Raw genomic sequence first — 15,420 nt, 5'->3', positions numbered from 1 at the left:
TACAAATAGACGGACAACGACAACAACGTTTGCCTCCAGAGTGTCATGACTCCTGGTCCATATTCTCCTGGGACTTGGTAGTTTTATCGTTGAGTTGACTTTTGAGTTTCAACTGTGGTTTTCTTTTTATTTATTATCTCTGAATTTGAATCTTATTTAATGGATGCTTAAAAGAAAAAAAAATGTTTAAGAACATCCCAAATCATTTATACTCAAAAAATAGAAGTCGTCATCACAACAAAAGAATGAGAACTAATTCTTCTTTTCCTCTTCATTTCACCGGTTTTATTAGTTTAATAAATTTGAGTGCTTTTCTTCACAAACTCTGCATGTTGAAATATGGTCTTGAAAGCAAATGTAATTATATGTTTTTTTAAATAGATAAGGTTATGGAGTACTTTCTTAAAAATGTTATTTTGCCCATCATTTCTTTCTTTCTAGGTTCTGGTCTATTGAACCAGGCTTACACATACACAGGTAGAACATGCAAGCCTCACACAGAATGGCCCCCAAAGACTGGACTGTCAACCACAAAACCATCATGCTGAGTGAATTGTAAATTTGTATTGAACACAACCACGACTTATTACCGGAATTGATCATTTTGAAAAATGAATTAATCAGAATTAATACTACAAGAGCAAGTAAGACCCAAACGTGTTTTTGAGCAGAGATAATACAGCGGCGCCTTACTTGCTAAAACACCTCAAACTTCATTTGATTTAATCTCCAACTGTGAAGTCCTGCAAGTTTTTCAGATCTGCTGCTGACACAGACACAAACAAACCACCGAGTGAAAAGCAAACCTGCACTGCGGGGGAAATAATCCTCCAGCAAGTCGGCGCAGTCGAGAATAATATCTGTGTTTGTCTTTTCATTAACTGACAGCGCACAGAATCACCTGGACGGGACCGACGGCTCTCATTAGTCCGGCCCCTCCTACATGGACAAACTGCCTCATAATGGTGCATCAGTCTGTCATTGGATCTGCCAGGAGACCAATTCCAACCCACACCAGATTCACCCCCCCCCCCCCCCCCCCACCCGCCAACTGCTGTCTCGTTACTATGCAGTGCTTTGGCGAGCCCCCACGTGCCGATGATGGCTGGAGACCCTCAGGCGGAGATTCAGGCTAGATTTTAATGGGCCGGTAAGGGTCACCACGTAAATGGAGAACAATTCCCACATCCCTCCATTTTCCCTGTGATGGGGGCATCCCCACTGAAGGATGAGGGACAGGTGGAGGAGAGGATGGACCTGTTTGGGGTGTGTGTGTGTGTGTGTTGGGGGGGGGGGGGATTAATGCACACAAGAACTGACCTTCAAAGCAGATTCAAGCACAATTCCCTGTCAAGCTGCTGGAGTTTCAGGTCAGCTGGCTTTGTAGGCAGGTGGTTGGCAATTAGCCGCCACACAAGCTAACCACACTTCACTAACTGTGTTGGGATAATAGGTTAAATACTGAAGGGACGCAGGCAGCTCAGTGGAGATGTTACCATTCTTTTGATGTCGCGTTGAGCTGGTAATTGCATTACATCCACCTGCTCCCATTACCTTCTAATCTTCCTCACTTGCCCATTTTTGCCTGTGTGGCGTCAGAAATGTGTAAACACAGTCAGATCATTTATTTTAATTTATTTTTTTTATCCTGGGGAGAGGTTTGTGGCTGCTGCATGTGTTGCTAAATGTGTCTAAAATAATCGATAGGACAAAATGCTTGGGGAAAAACAAGTTTGGACATAATATTGATTGAAATTAATGCCAACATGAGCTTGTGCAACTACTTCTAAAAAGTGGAGCCACCAGTGGAAATCTTTCAATGAAAGGTAACCTTTGTGTCGTCTGCAGGGGCGACTGGGGGAGTGGGGCTCAGCAAAGTACGCCAATAATTCTTAAGATTATCTGCAATATTTTCTTGTCTGTGAATAAAACTTCCTCTTATTTAGCACATAATCAGTGTGAGGACTCAAGTCCCTGGTTATTGGTCTCCTCTTGTTGCTTCAGGCTATATTTGTTGACTTTTGCTTGTTGTATCGCTTTCTGCCGACTTTGCTTCGGTCTCGCCACAATATTGAGCTTTTGATTGGACATTCTTCATCTAAGTATTGGTATGTTTCTGAGTTAGTAGGAAAGTGGAGATGTTCCACTTCACAGCAACAAGAAAACATCCGAGAACATCCCATTAGGGGGTTTCTGAACGTTTCCAGAAGCTAACGTGAAAGAGTCCAAGCAAAGTCTTTCAAGAACATGGACAAATTGGCAACGCTTCACGCGTGTGGTGTCTAAAATGGGTTATGATGTTTGTCATGTATGATTTGATTTTCGTGATGAGAACTTGTCAGTTGTTCCTTATTTTTGTGTGAAAATAGGAAATTCCCAATTATCCATACAAACGCACCATAATGTAATTTTCTGTTTGACTCCACCAAATTCTTCTTCACCTGCATTGTGATAAAAAGTGTATTGAGAAACAATGTTGAGTCATTTTACAATATTGCCTTTGTGTTCCATGTTGCCACTGGATAAAATATTTTAAAACAATACATAAACCTAACGTGTTGTGAAATCCACTCGTCCATCTTAGGCTATCTAACTTTTACAAGTGCAAATGGAACATTTCCTCTGCGCTTTTGGAGGTCTGTTTACACGACAACCAGGCTTGAAGCCATTGAAAATGCAACTTTTGGAAAACTGCTCCCAAGGTGCTACTTTTTGAATGCCACCATGACCGTAGTACATTCTTCTGCACATGCTCAGTAGATGGACGTTGACAACAATGGCAGGTCACTTGTTTAAATATAGCTCATCTTGTTGGATTTTATCAAGCTGATATGAATACATCCAGTTATTAGGTTAAAAAAGCAAAGATGTGGCGTTGCAGTTATTTTCTGCTGCCTTGTCTAACCTTCAAAACAACATAGCTTTCACTGGATTTTGAGCTGTTACAGTGAGTTAAAAGGAAAGGGTTGCTAAAATCCTTTCAGTTTGTGTAATATTTCACAACTGACTGCTCAACAAACACCAAAAATGTTTTATCTATGACCTTGCACTTGTGAAATTTGTTGTTTTTTCTTGTACAGTAAAGCACCTTGCTTGTGCAGCAAACGTGGTACCAATGAAAGATTCAGGAGAAAAAGACTCTCTGGCAGCATTACCAGCCTGTTTCTTTGCTTACATCATGTCAAAGGTGGGAGATATCTAAACTCGGCATTGTCTGCCCCAGTCTTGTATCACAATATATGAACTGAAGCTGTAACAGGAGAAAAAAAATACTCTCAAAGCATCAGTTTGAAGCCATGTTAACGCGTTGCACACGCCGACTGTGTGAAACCAATAAACGGTGGCCCGGAGGCGTTCTGACCCGAACCGGACCTCAAACTGATATGGCCAAAAGCTACAAGCTGCTCTGGTGTCTCAACAAGACACACATTAACCTTTCCTCCATTATTTTTCTGTGGAGATCTCCCACTTTGAAGTGCTTCCATTTAACCTTCATTTAACTTTTGTGTCATGCGCTCCCAGGCGCCCCATTTTGACAGCGGAACCCTTTAGAAGTCAGAAAAGGCCTGCGGCTATAGATGGCATATCAGCGCATCTGTCTGCTCCAACGCCAGGTTGTGGGGAAAAGAACTGGCAGTTCGTTCTTCTGTGAGCGCTCTTGCCATTTACCGACTGGATCCCACTGTAGCTGAGTGTCAGAAAGACACTTTAAAAAGGCATAATCCAGATCTTACGCGGGCAAGAGGCCTGGGTTTTTCTGCAGATTATTCAGGCAGCAAAGGGAAATCCAGGAGAGTCTGAGCAAAAGTCGGCATTCCCCTCAATGTGTCTTATTTTACCTTGAAAGTAAACTTCAAAAAGACAACTTTTCCAGACGGATTCATTTAAATCTGCTGCGGACAAAGTCAGTAGAAGTAGAACATTATAATAATAGTCTCTTTTTCGCTGTACTCTACATTTCAGGAGAGAAAACGCTTTACTTTTTTTTTTTTTATGTGAATAAACATTTAACTAGTTTTTTTGGGCAAGACAGTTTCCTGAAAATTAAAGATTCTCCGCACTTTTGTTTTAATATTAATGAAAGTGAATGAATCTCACCGTATTGCACACAAGATACTATAAAAAAAAAACATTAGGAGGTAGTATAGACACAATACAAGTTAAAGTAAACAAACATAGAATGTGAGACATAAATACCAGATAAATAATATCAGATAGTATGCTGTTCATACAATATATAATATATATGGCCACTTTAGGGCAGTGGTTACAATAATGTATGCGGTATGCAATATGATATAAATAAAATATGAGTAATATATGAACAATATAGACTCGGTAGAATTATATGGAATACATTCTAGAGACGACTATTAATTTTCTATGATTACAAAAATTATACAACAACCCATATTATAAATACCGACATATAGTCTTTGCTCATTTAGTCTTTTTTCACTATCCGGACAGTCTCACATCTGCCTGTTGGTGCACATCAGGATTAGTGTGGCAGCTTCATACATCCACAAAAAATAGAACGAGTTAATGAGTTTTGAAATGTCTAAAACGGGGCTCTCCCCACACTCCCTTCTTTAGAAGCTATTTTACGTGCTCTTGATGCGTTTTCCAACCAATAGCCTCATCTATTATCCGTCTATAAATATTGTGCAAACACGTGAATCAAAGCGGGATTTATGCAGGATCAAAAACTTTCCGGTTTGTTTACTCTCTCACATCTGCACACAATTAAACACATGGAGGTGTCGGTTAATGGCCGATATTTATAGCTGCGTTTGTCTCGACTGCTAATTGATGCCGTGTATCGGTGTGAATCACTGCAGGTGACAAAGCCTGCATTTTGCATAATCTGGCTGGAGAAAATTAGCAGGGATTTTGACTCCACATTTTCCATCTAATTGCAGTTTTTACGGCTGTGTAATAGACTTATTAACCAAACGAGTCTTCAAACGGAGAGCTTTGATTTGGGTTACACAAGCGTGACTGGTGTGTGTGTGTGTGTGTGTGTGTGTGTGTGTGTGTGTGTGTGTGCCATCATCCGACTCTGAGGGGAATAATGAGTCCGGAAGGAAAATCGTTTTTGAGCATCTGAGGTTGTGACAGGGTTTCTCGGGCTTTCGCCGAGATAAACTCAGACAGTGAAGATCTGCCTCGCCGCTTTGATCTGGCCTGCCTTCCCACTTAACTTGTGATGACGCCGCACTAAAGAGAGGGCACCGTGAAGCTTTCCCTCTGACTTTCACCTCAGGTGCTCTACATATTGAGCCCATTTTCAAAAAGTGCAGCGTCTCAGCCGCTGAAGAGGCGGCACTCAGGGAAACGTTCCAAAATTTGAGCCGAGTCATGCCGTGCAGAAACGGCCCCATCTCCCTGCCCGATTCTGTACATTCGTATAGAGTCGTCCACCTTTTGCACGGCCGTTTGGCACAAAGCTTCCGTCTGCACATAGAGGGCACTCTTAGCTCAGATTTCTCTGCAGTGCCTGCATGTAATACCACCAGGAAGTTATTTATAGATTCTGGCTTCAAAGGAGAAGAGAGCAACTTTTTTTTTTTTATTGAGGTGATTTTTTTTTTTTTTCTTCTTTCATTGGAGGTGGAAAAGGCCAGCTGGGTGTCTTCTGTCCTCAGCGCTGTGGCTGCACATTTCCTAATCTGACAAGGAGAGTTATTCCATGTTTAATGATAGATTTGATCACGAGTTTTGGAGACGTCTCCACTTCAGCAAATAGCATGTGACAATGAGTTGTGATCGGACATGGAGGGGAAGTTTATTGATTCTGTTCAGTGGCAAGGGAGACGATTTCTAGTTTATGAGCAAATCTTGCGTCGGTAGAAAAGCCTTCAGGTGGAAATGGCGCCAAAACAAAAGCGGGCGTCTCCTTCGAAACTCAACACTGTGGCGTGTGCCGTTGTCTGCTGATCGCCGATTAAATTATCGTCTCGATCAATTCAGCTTGAACATCACTGTGAAGTCTGCACGTTCGGTTTCAGGCAGAACCACGGAGAGAGCCGACAGAGAAGGCCTGTCGGCTCGAACACTGGCAACTTTTACAGGCGCCGCGCCAAAATCCATCTCCGCGAACAGTCTCTCCTTGGCAGCGAGTCTTTGTTTTCTCCACACATTGTGTGGTTGTCCTACTTCTGAAAGGAGATTTTTGAAGTTTAATGACTAACAAGCAGATTGTACAGCGCTGACGTACTTGTCCGAGAGCTAAATTATTTTCGGGCCCTGTTTAAAGTGTAAGATTAGGAATGCGTTTGATTTCCAAAAGGAAGCAATTAATGCTATTTACATTCTGTTGAATTCATTGTTCAAGCACTCCAAATGTTTTATACCATTTAATTTTTGACCTGTCTTTATGTGTGGAGTTTGCATGATCCACCTGTGCATGTGTATATTCTCCAAAAACATCTATTTTGATATAGTTGTTAAATCAATCAATGGATGGACTGAACATTTACCTTCATTTTATGTATTGATACAATGTGGAAACGTGTTTCTACGCATGTGCATTTACTCTCTTGCTTCAATATTTCTTTTACTTTCTGGTTAAGCGAAACTTCATTTCAGTTTCTAATCCCATTTCCCTTCACGACAATATTTAAAGCCAATAAACACCTCACCAACTGTGACACGTATTCCAAAAAAAACAAAAACTTAATCACATCGTCAGCTTTAAATGCATCCAGGAACTCGACTGATCATCACCAGACAGCTGTGTGAGAATTCACTCGGCTCAAACGTTAAAATCAGATCTTCTCACTCCGGCAGTCACACAACCACATTCGTGATGATCCACTGAAAGCATGATCTATGTATTGTAAATAATATAAATTGTAATGCGGGATCAATAGGAGGTCGGTTTGGGAAGCAGAAAGCTTGTTGAAACTCTTACATATTTACAATTTTTAACATCAGAGAGTGTAAAACATTTAAGCTGCAGACCACAAAAGCAACAATAGCATTTTAATGCAAAGCTTTGAGCAGACAGACTCGTGGGCCACATTTTGCCCCAATCTGCCTTCTATTGTTTCCAGAATTGAAGCTCTATTAACCAATTACAATTTGGTACAGTGGACCGTGTTCTTGTGGACTTCACCATGATTAAAGTTACATGTACTCAAGTACTGTAAAATGTTTTCATTATGATATTAACATAAAAAAAACACTCCTAACAGGGCCCAGAGCAAATGATCTAATTACATGTCCACTGCATGGCGTAGAAGGTTTTAGTTATTGTCTTAGAAATACAACAGAAAAATAATAACAATAATAATAGTAAGAGAATCATCTGAAAACAAAGAACACAAGAAAGCATTGCTGACAATATAATAAAACAATCATAATATTGAAGGAGACTGTAAAGTGGGACACACACAGAAACTGCGGAGAGCAAACAGCATAGTAAATAAGTCCAGAAACAACAAACACACCATTAAACGTAAAACCTCACTATCTGCTGACACTTAAAACACACAACAGTTTCTGCAGGTTTGGCAGCAGAGACGTTGTTTTTTTCCCCAGCACACAAACACTAAAGCAGAAAGTAATTTCTGGTTTTCATTAAACTCATTACAGCCTCTTATAGGTGGGTTAAATAAAAATGATGGATGCCACTGAATCTGGGACAATTATATTGGAGCCAATGAAGATAAGTCGAGAGAAACACTTTTTTTTTTTTTTTATTGTTACTTTCTATTATCATCCAGGATGTGATCGTGACAGAGGAAGGTGACATTTTCCAGCATGCCTCATCTTTGTCATTTTTGACAGAAAAACATGTGATTTAATAGGCAGTTATTTTTAATTCAGTTTCACTCAATTTCCACTATATTTTTTAATATTAATTTTTACAGTTAACAAAAGCCCTACCCTTCGTCCAGTCTACAAAATAATCACCTTGACCCAGTTCAGCCTATGTAAACAACTATTCACTCTCATTTAGGATATAAAATTGAACACAGTGAATATTAGAGTCGATACAGTATGACCAGCAGGCTGGGAACTGAAAGAAACCTCCTCAGGTGCAGTTAGGGTTAGGGTTCATTGAATGATTGCATTAAAGTCCTGAATCTTGTTTAAAATGAACGGGAGCAGATCAAATATATATATATATATATATATATATATATATATATATATATATTTGATCTGCACAGACCATAGACGTTAACAGCTACACTTCTATATTTTCTTTTTCATCCCACCCTTGAAATAAATGTCAGCCCATCCTATGAAAGACACACAACTGAGAGATAAATCACCGTCATCTGTGTTGAAAAAGGACCCAAAACTGCCTCTGCCTCAGACCCACAGAGGAGGAGGAGAGAAATTCAACAACCAAACAAACAACAACAACAACAAAAAACTATAGATGACACAGTCTTTCCTGTTCCTTTCACCCGCCGGTGTCATTAATCACGTCCTTCAGCCCGGCCGTGCCAGGATTACATCCTCGGCAGCCAAAGTTGGACAAAACTGTGGCGCCTTTATCTTTTCTCTTTTTCTCCTTTGGTATTTAATTACAATCAAACTGCTGACGTCGAAATGAATATGCTGCAAGTCACAGCAGTTTCTCTGACGCTCGTCTCTGTCTCACCGGCTACAGAAAACACCTCGTCTATTTCGGCTATAATTTATTACCCTTCTGCTTTACGTAACCGCTGAAAGAGTGCCGTGATCCGCCACTCCGAATGGGACCCGGCACATGTGGAGAAACGGCGATTTCAACCGGGAGGAAATCTGCGAATAGTATTGTGACATGTCCTGGGAGGAGTTCACATCAGGTGCCGGCACGTCTTCCCATATTGCTCTTTTCCACCTCTCCGCATGCTAAAAAACCCCATCCCGCTGCACTTAACGTCACTTCACATCATCATATAGTGATTCCTGACCGTACTCTTTGCATGAATCCAAGATGGAATTCTCCTCCTGCACTCTGCATCCTCCTGAAATGCAAACACAGGTGGAGTTGCTTTTATTTTATTTTTTTCCGTTGGGGGGGGGCGGGGCAAGCCACTTTCTGACCTCTCTCACTGCAGGCTGCTATACTTAGGCATGTCCTGCCTATGGGGCAAGGTTACCCAGAATTCATAGAGCAGCAGGTTGCATCTTTCATGCCATGATGTGAGGTAAAAAGGTCACCCGTCTGGGCGCCCAGTCGGACTGCCGATGAACAAACATGGGTTTTCTCCCCCTCCATGAAGTGAAAGTGCACCAGATACTAATAGACCTCTGCAGTTGCAATTCATCATATACCTCAAATCCTGTTTTGTTTTTTTTCTTTCCACTTTGTTGTGTGAGGCAGCTGTAGTTCTTTCAGGCAGTTGCAGGCTTCACAGGAAAAAGCTCGTCTCTCTCTGGGTCCCTCCAAAAAATACACATTTAAAAATAGAAAGCTTAAACTATATGGATAACATGACTAAACTCACGATGGATATGCAACACAAGTTTGTTATGAGTCAATTAAAACTGACATTTTTTTCTGTTTCTGATACACAAAGACGGCTTCTTGATAGCTTCTGGTTACGAATGCTCTTCCGTTTCCATTCCATACTCTTCATGAGTCCTGACACAGAAATCAAGATGAAACTAAAGATATGAACTGGAATATTGTCATATTGCAGTACTACAATCCATAAAAACATGAACGTATAGATTTAGAGGCTCCGAGACAGTTTTGGAGACGGAAAGCCGCTGGACGTTGATGTAACAGTTTTGTATTCACAGTTCAATGGGCATTGCAGCAGTATTGGCAATCATTTGGCGACATTTCTGTGTCCACGTTTAGGCTGAAATGTCACTTTTGTAACCTTATTTTGGCCTCCATCAGTTTTTATGGATTGTAATACTCGCAAAGAGGTAAAAGTTACAGACCACAAAGCAAACACTGAACTGACAGACACTGAGGGAAATTGTCATAAACGTAGGACACCTTTAGCCTGAACATTGTAGATTTCAGTTTTTATTTAGAACTTTCATCTTTAAAGCACGCCTTGAACTACATATGAATTGTGTGTTTGTTTTTTTACCCTTGAGTGTTGTTAAATGTTTGTTGTTTTTTTTTTATCATTTTCCTTCTCACTGGAAATAAATACCAATACTGTATATGCGATTTATTTTGAAACAAATGTTGTGAAACGGAGCAGTTACAGTTTATCAATCTCTAAATGGGATAAAAATGTGAGTGGGTGGCCTTAAAATGCCTTCACAAGCTGGCTGTTTCATCGAAAGAACAACATGTTAAAAGGATCTTGCAAAATATGTCATATTTCATTTTCAGCAAAGGAAAGCATTTTGTAATTGTCAGTAATTTACAATGTGTTTAAAGGAAAAGAAAACATGGAAATTACCATATATGGTTAGTGGTCTTATGATAAAGGGATTAAGTAACTGATAAGCAGTACTACCTCAAAACTACTGCAAATAAGTAACACATTATATACACTGGATGCATTGATCAGATTTTATTGACGACATACGCAACCAATCAAACAGTACAAGTAATAATATAAAAGAGCCCTTGTTGCTCTGGACAAAAAGTGTGTTCATGTGTGTCTACATTACTTAAAAAAAACAACTTTCATGACCTTTAAAAATCCACTGTGAAGTTACAAATAATAGTAAAATTCATCGACGTCTCTCTACCGAACCAGCAAAATGCCCAACAGGAGTGTGATTTGTAGCGATTCCAGCAGAAATACCAGCAAAGCCAAAGCTTAAGGGACGGCGCTTCGGCTCCACCTTTGGGAGGAATGACTTCAAGGACAAATGTTGGCGCGGGACTCATACGGCGCCGGCCATCAATACACTTCCCGTCGCAAGGAGAATTGGATTTGCACTTTCAGCGCGTCTCTTTGCTAATCATCTCCCCCTAATTGGCAGAAGTGGAAGCCGTTTCAGCGTAATGAACACCTCTCTGCTCGTTATGTGAAGAACAATAGAGCATAAAAATGAATCACGTTCAATGTGGCGCCCAAATCACCCCGCAGACGGAGCGTTTCTCCCGCTGTTGCACTGAATCTTGCGGCCTTCATACAGGAGAGAGCCGGTTCCTGATGGCACAGCCGTCATGTCACGCCAGTGCTTCGCGGAGTCAGACGCTATCAGTGTCTTCCTTTCCTGAAGTTTACTCTGAGTGGAGAAACGCCAGCGCTTTCCGTTCACTCACTCTGTCCTCTCACGGCTCTGATGATGCTCTTTGTCACCCGTCGGCCTGCCTGATGTTCGTGTTGTGTTCCCTGCTGATCGATCCGAGCCCGGAACATCTGAGAGAGGCCATCAGTGGAGTTCAGTGCAGGCGGGATGTCTTAAAACTTTATATTCACCTGCAGTCTGTTGCACCAGCAGGACCAGGGTGAGAGTAGAAGTGGCTTTTTTTAAGCCCTCGTCCACTGGAAGTGTGTTTCCTTCAACTGCAGAAAAAGTAACGACGGTTTATTTGAATTCAGTCGACTGTTGAGAAATAGTTACTAAAACTATTCTCGATCAGGATGAATCTTGACATTGGTAGTGTTAATGTTGTGTTAACAGTAGCAGGTTGAAATGTTTTATAAGTTCATATATTTTCTCCTCTTTCTCAGTTGCTTTTGCAATTTAGATCCCACCCGTCGTCAACTAAAGCTTCTTTACTGTATTTGTCAGAATCGTGTTTTATGATGCTTTGTGAATTTGGAGACGCAATAAATTCATTTCCAATGCCTGTTGAGGAGAGTAAAGAGACAAATTATCAGTCTGGGTTTGGTTTCGCGGCAGGTGTGTGTGGTGTCTGCATCGTCCCCTTGTTTCTGGATGTGTTTTCTTTACGCGAGGCAAAAGATAAAAATCAGATTTTCCTGGAAGTTTCTTTGTTTGTTTGCTGCAAAAAGACTAAACTCACTGGTAACAACAGGGTAGGTTTAAAGAGAAGACCCATTTTCATGACTTTTGTTGCATTTTGTGTATCTGTTTACACAACAACGTTGCTCAGAGCTGCTGAAAACTTTTTGAAAATGTTCCATCTCTTTGTTGACGGAGAAAAAAAATGCAACTCCTTGAAAATGCTGCTACTGCGAATACTCATGCGCACCACGGCTGAAGTAAATAGTTCTTCTGCACATGCTCAGTAGATGGACAATAAAAACAATGGCGGCCTCCAGATTGTCATGACTCCCAGTCCATATTTTCCTGGGATTTGATAGTTTTACAGTTGAGAACAGAATTCCAACTCCGCCGCCTGTCCGATTTCATTACAAAATCAACAGACAGCGCCCACTAGTGGCCCTCCGTGAAAACTACATCAGCGTTTCTGCCTTCTCCGTATGAATGAACGCCAAATAAAAAATGTTGCCATCTCAACGTGAAAGTAGTATTTTATATTCACCTAATTCCCATCAAAAGTTGCAACTAGCCGAGAGGAGCACTTCCTCTTTAGAAGCTAACTATTGTAATAGTTCTGTGAGCTATTTGAGCGGAGTGCTACATGATCAATGGCTCTTTGAAGTGACTCACTCGGCCGGTGCTTTTTAGCTCGGCCTGAATTGCTGACATAGACTTCCTGAGAGTCACAGTGGTATTTGATCCTTTTTAGTCTTGAAACGTCTATCCCTGTTTGTGGCTCTGCTTGCATGCAACTCAAACCATCCCTCAAACTGGAATGTGGGTAAAATCTTAGGTATATAACGGGCATTTTGATACCGTGACCGTTGTTTTTACCCGACTGTTTGACAGCGTGGTAAATACAGTATGACCGGAGACCATAGCAGGGAGACTTGTTAGCGCCGTCGCCCGGGGACGTGGGACAAAGTCAAAGACCAGCCGGCACAGAAGGTGCAAGCAGTGAAAGAAGACATTTAATATATGCCGTTTGAAAGGCGTCTTTCTCTTCCCCTCCGTCGAGTCTCCTTTTGTTGTGGCAGAGCTCAACATGTCCACGGGCCAGAATAACATTACACTACAAACAGGTTCCCTGAAGCGAGCCAAAGCCGAGGTCTCGCTATTACTCAGAAAATCTTTCTATGCTCTGAAAGGCTTCGGCTCCGAGTGCAATGTGGAAACACACTTTCGTGACTCTTGAGCTGCCAATTTCCATCTCACTGAAAGATGCTCACTTTGTCCAATATCATTCCCTCCTCTCAGCTCTATTTACCCCCCCTTACTCCGCTATAGCAACTATCTTCCTATTATGTCTCATGAATATTTAAGGGCAAACTGCTTTGTTTCCAACACACAACTGTAGCGGTGCAGCTGGGCCATAAATCATCTTTCAGAGCTGATTCATGCTAATGTTATGCTGTTGTCAAGCGGGCGATATTTGTTTCAACACATGTCTTAAAGTCTTTATGTCTGATCCAGTGTATAGATTACTTTATAGCACAAACCAGTCACTTTTAATGTATTCTTTCTTCTTTGCAGTGACTTTTTATTTGCTCTGCATTTTGAGTGCCTTTCTCCTACTTGCATACTTTAAATGAATACTGTACTTTAAGGCATCAATTAAGTTTATTGTTGAAGGTGTGCTCGGAGTATTTTCAGTACATAAAGAAATAAACTACATTGTCAATTTAATTTCCAGGAAAATGCATTTGCTCCTTGATTTTGGAAAGAAATCGAATAGAATATTTGATCTCATTAATCCATCCATCCATCGTCTGTGACGTAGATGAAACTGGAGGACGCAAAGAAAACCCTGCAGACACAGAAAGAACAATGCAAGCTCTATGTTCGATGTATTATTATAAGACAAACCCACTCTTAGAAATCTTAGACAAATGCCTTGGAGATCTCACACAACCTGTCTGTATTTGTATTGAATACTGAATTGCGAAGCTTGTTCTCAGACGCCCTCCCTGATTTCCCCTCTACAATTGACCATATCTGCCAGGAATAGCCAGTCCCACTTTGTCTGTGGCAGGAGGAATTAGATATACAACACAGCTCCTCAAAACATGGACGTCAAGAGAAAATACAAAAATAGCATAGTTATGAAATTGATAAGTTTTGTTCTTACTGGCCAAATTTGAAGTGGTCCACCAGGAATCCTTCTTTACTTTTAGCCACGCTTCATATTGGCCGGAGTAAAACTGCGTACTTCATTACTTAGAAGGTTGCTGCATTGCTTACAAAATGCTGTCAAGTTGTAAACAAGATGGCAATTTAATCTCATTAGCTGCTGCCTCATTCAGAGATTAAAAAAGGAATTAGGGCACCTGTTGCCACCACGAGTGTGCCGACTGTGGAAACATGGAAGATGCCCATCAATAAACTTCAGAATTTGTTTCAATGTGTTTGCACCTCTTTGTCACCAACAATTGTCTGATATAATGTTCTCGAAGTCGCTGCAGGGTGACCCGTGTTCATAGAGAAAGTATTAAACCCCTTAATACACCAGATGCAGTGCCAGGATCATTATTGCGGAAAATGTCAGACACATACGCAAAACGTACCGACGCACAGGGGCAGCAATGCACATTTGCACACGCTGGTAAACACAGACATCTTTTAATAACATTACCTCTGGCAAAACTTAATTCCCTATTTTGCTTTGTCTCCTCCACTCGATATCTTTCATGCCGCCTTGCTGCCGTTTCCCTCCACCAATCGCTAAAGGAGACATCAATCAGCGCGGCGTAATGGGCGCCGATACAATGGAGGGAGTCTCTTCTTCATTAAGGGATCCAATTTAAAGCCGGAAAATTGATTTCAGCCAAAACGAGGTGACATATTTATGTAATCACAATTAGTTGGGTTAGTGTGTGATAAAATTTTACCGCCACAGAAGGCGTCATCCGGGCACCAGCGGTTTGATTTCTGTTTGGTTGTGCATTTTTAAAGCTTCTTCCAACACATGTTGGTATTTGTGACATGTGTAAAAGGAGCTGGGTTTAAAGAGGTATGTGGAGCAGCGTGGCAGGGAGCAGTGATGTCCTTGACGAGCTTCAGGCGACAGATTTCCACACAACTGGAGCAGGGCGCCGAGGGCAGCGCTATCACAGGGAGCCCGGACCCCTGAACTCCAAGGACAGCTGGCAATAACACACTACATGCATACATTAGTCAGATGGGTACTTCCAACACAACCAGGGAGTATGTGTTAAAAGAAAATAAACACATGTATTTCTGTTATTTTATTGGCTGTTTTTGAATTATCTTATACGTATTTTTGAAAAGGGCCTCTTTTTAAAACCCAATTTAAACTTGGTAGTTTTACAGTTGAGTCACTCGTAATACCAATAAAACAACGTCATCTGTCCTTACGAATGTCAGTGTACTCGCAATTGTTAGTGTTTATAGCGCATTGTTCTCTGTGTGTATGTGGTTTCATTAGAAAAACAATGAACAGCAGTCTCCAGTAGCCCTACATGCTTTATACATCATTGTCATGTACGCGCAAAACTTTTCTGAAAAGCTATTTCACATTGT

Source organism: Blennius ocellaris (genome assembly GCF_963422515.1).
Source record: "Blennius ocellaris genome assembly, chromosome: 22".
Lineage (NCBI taxonomy): Eukaryota > Metazoa > Chordata > Actinopteri > Blenniiformes > Blenniidae > Blennius > Blennius ocellaris.
This window is presented reverse-complemented; position numbering follows the sequence as displayed.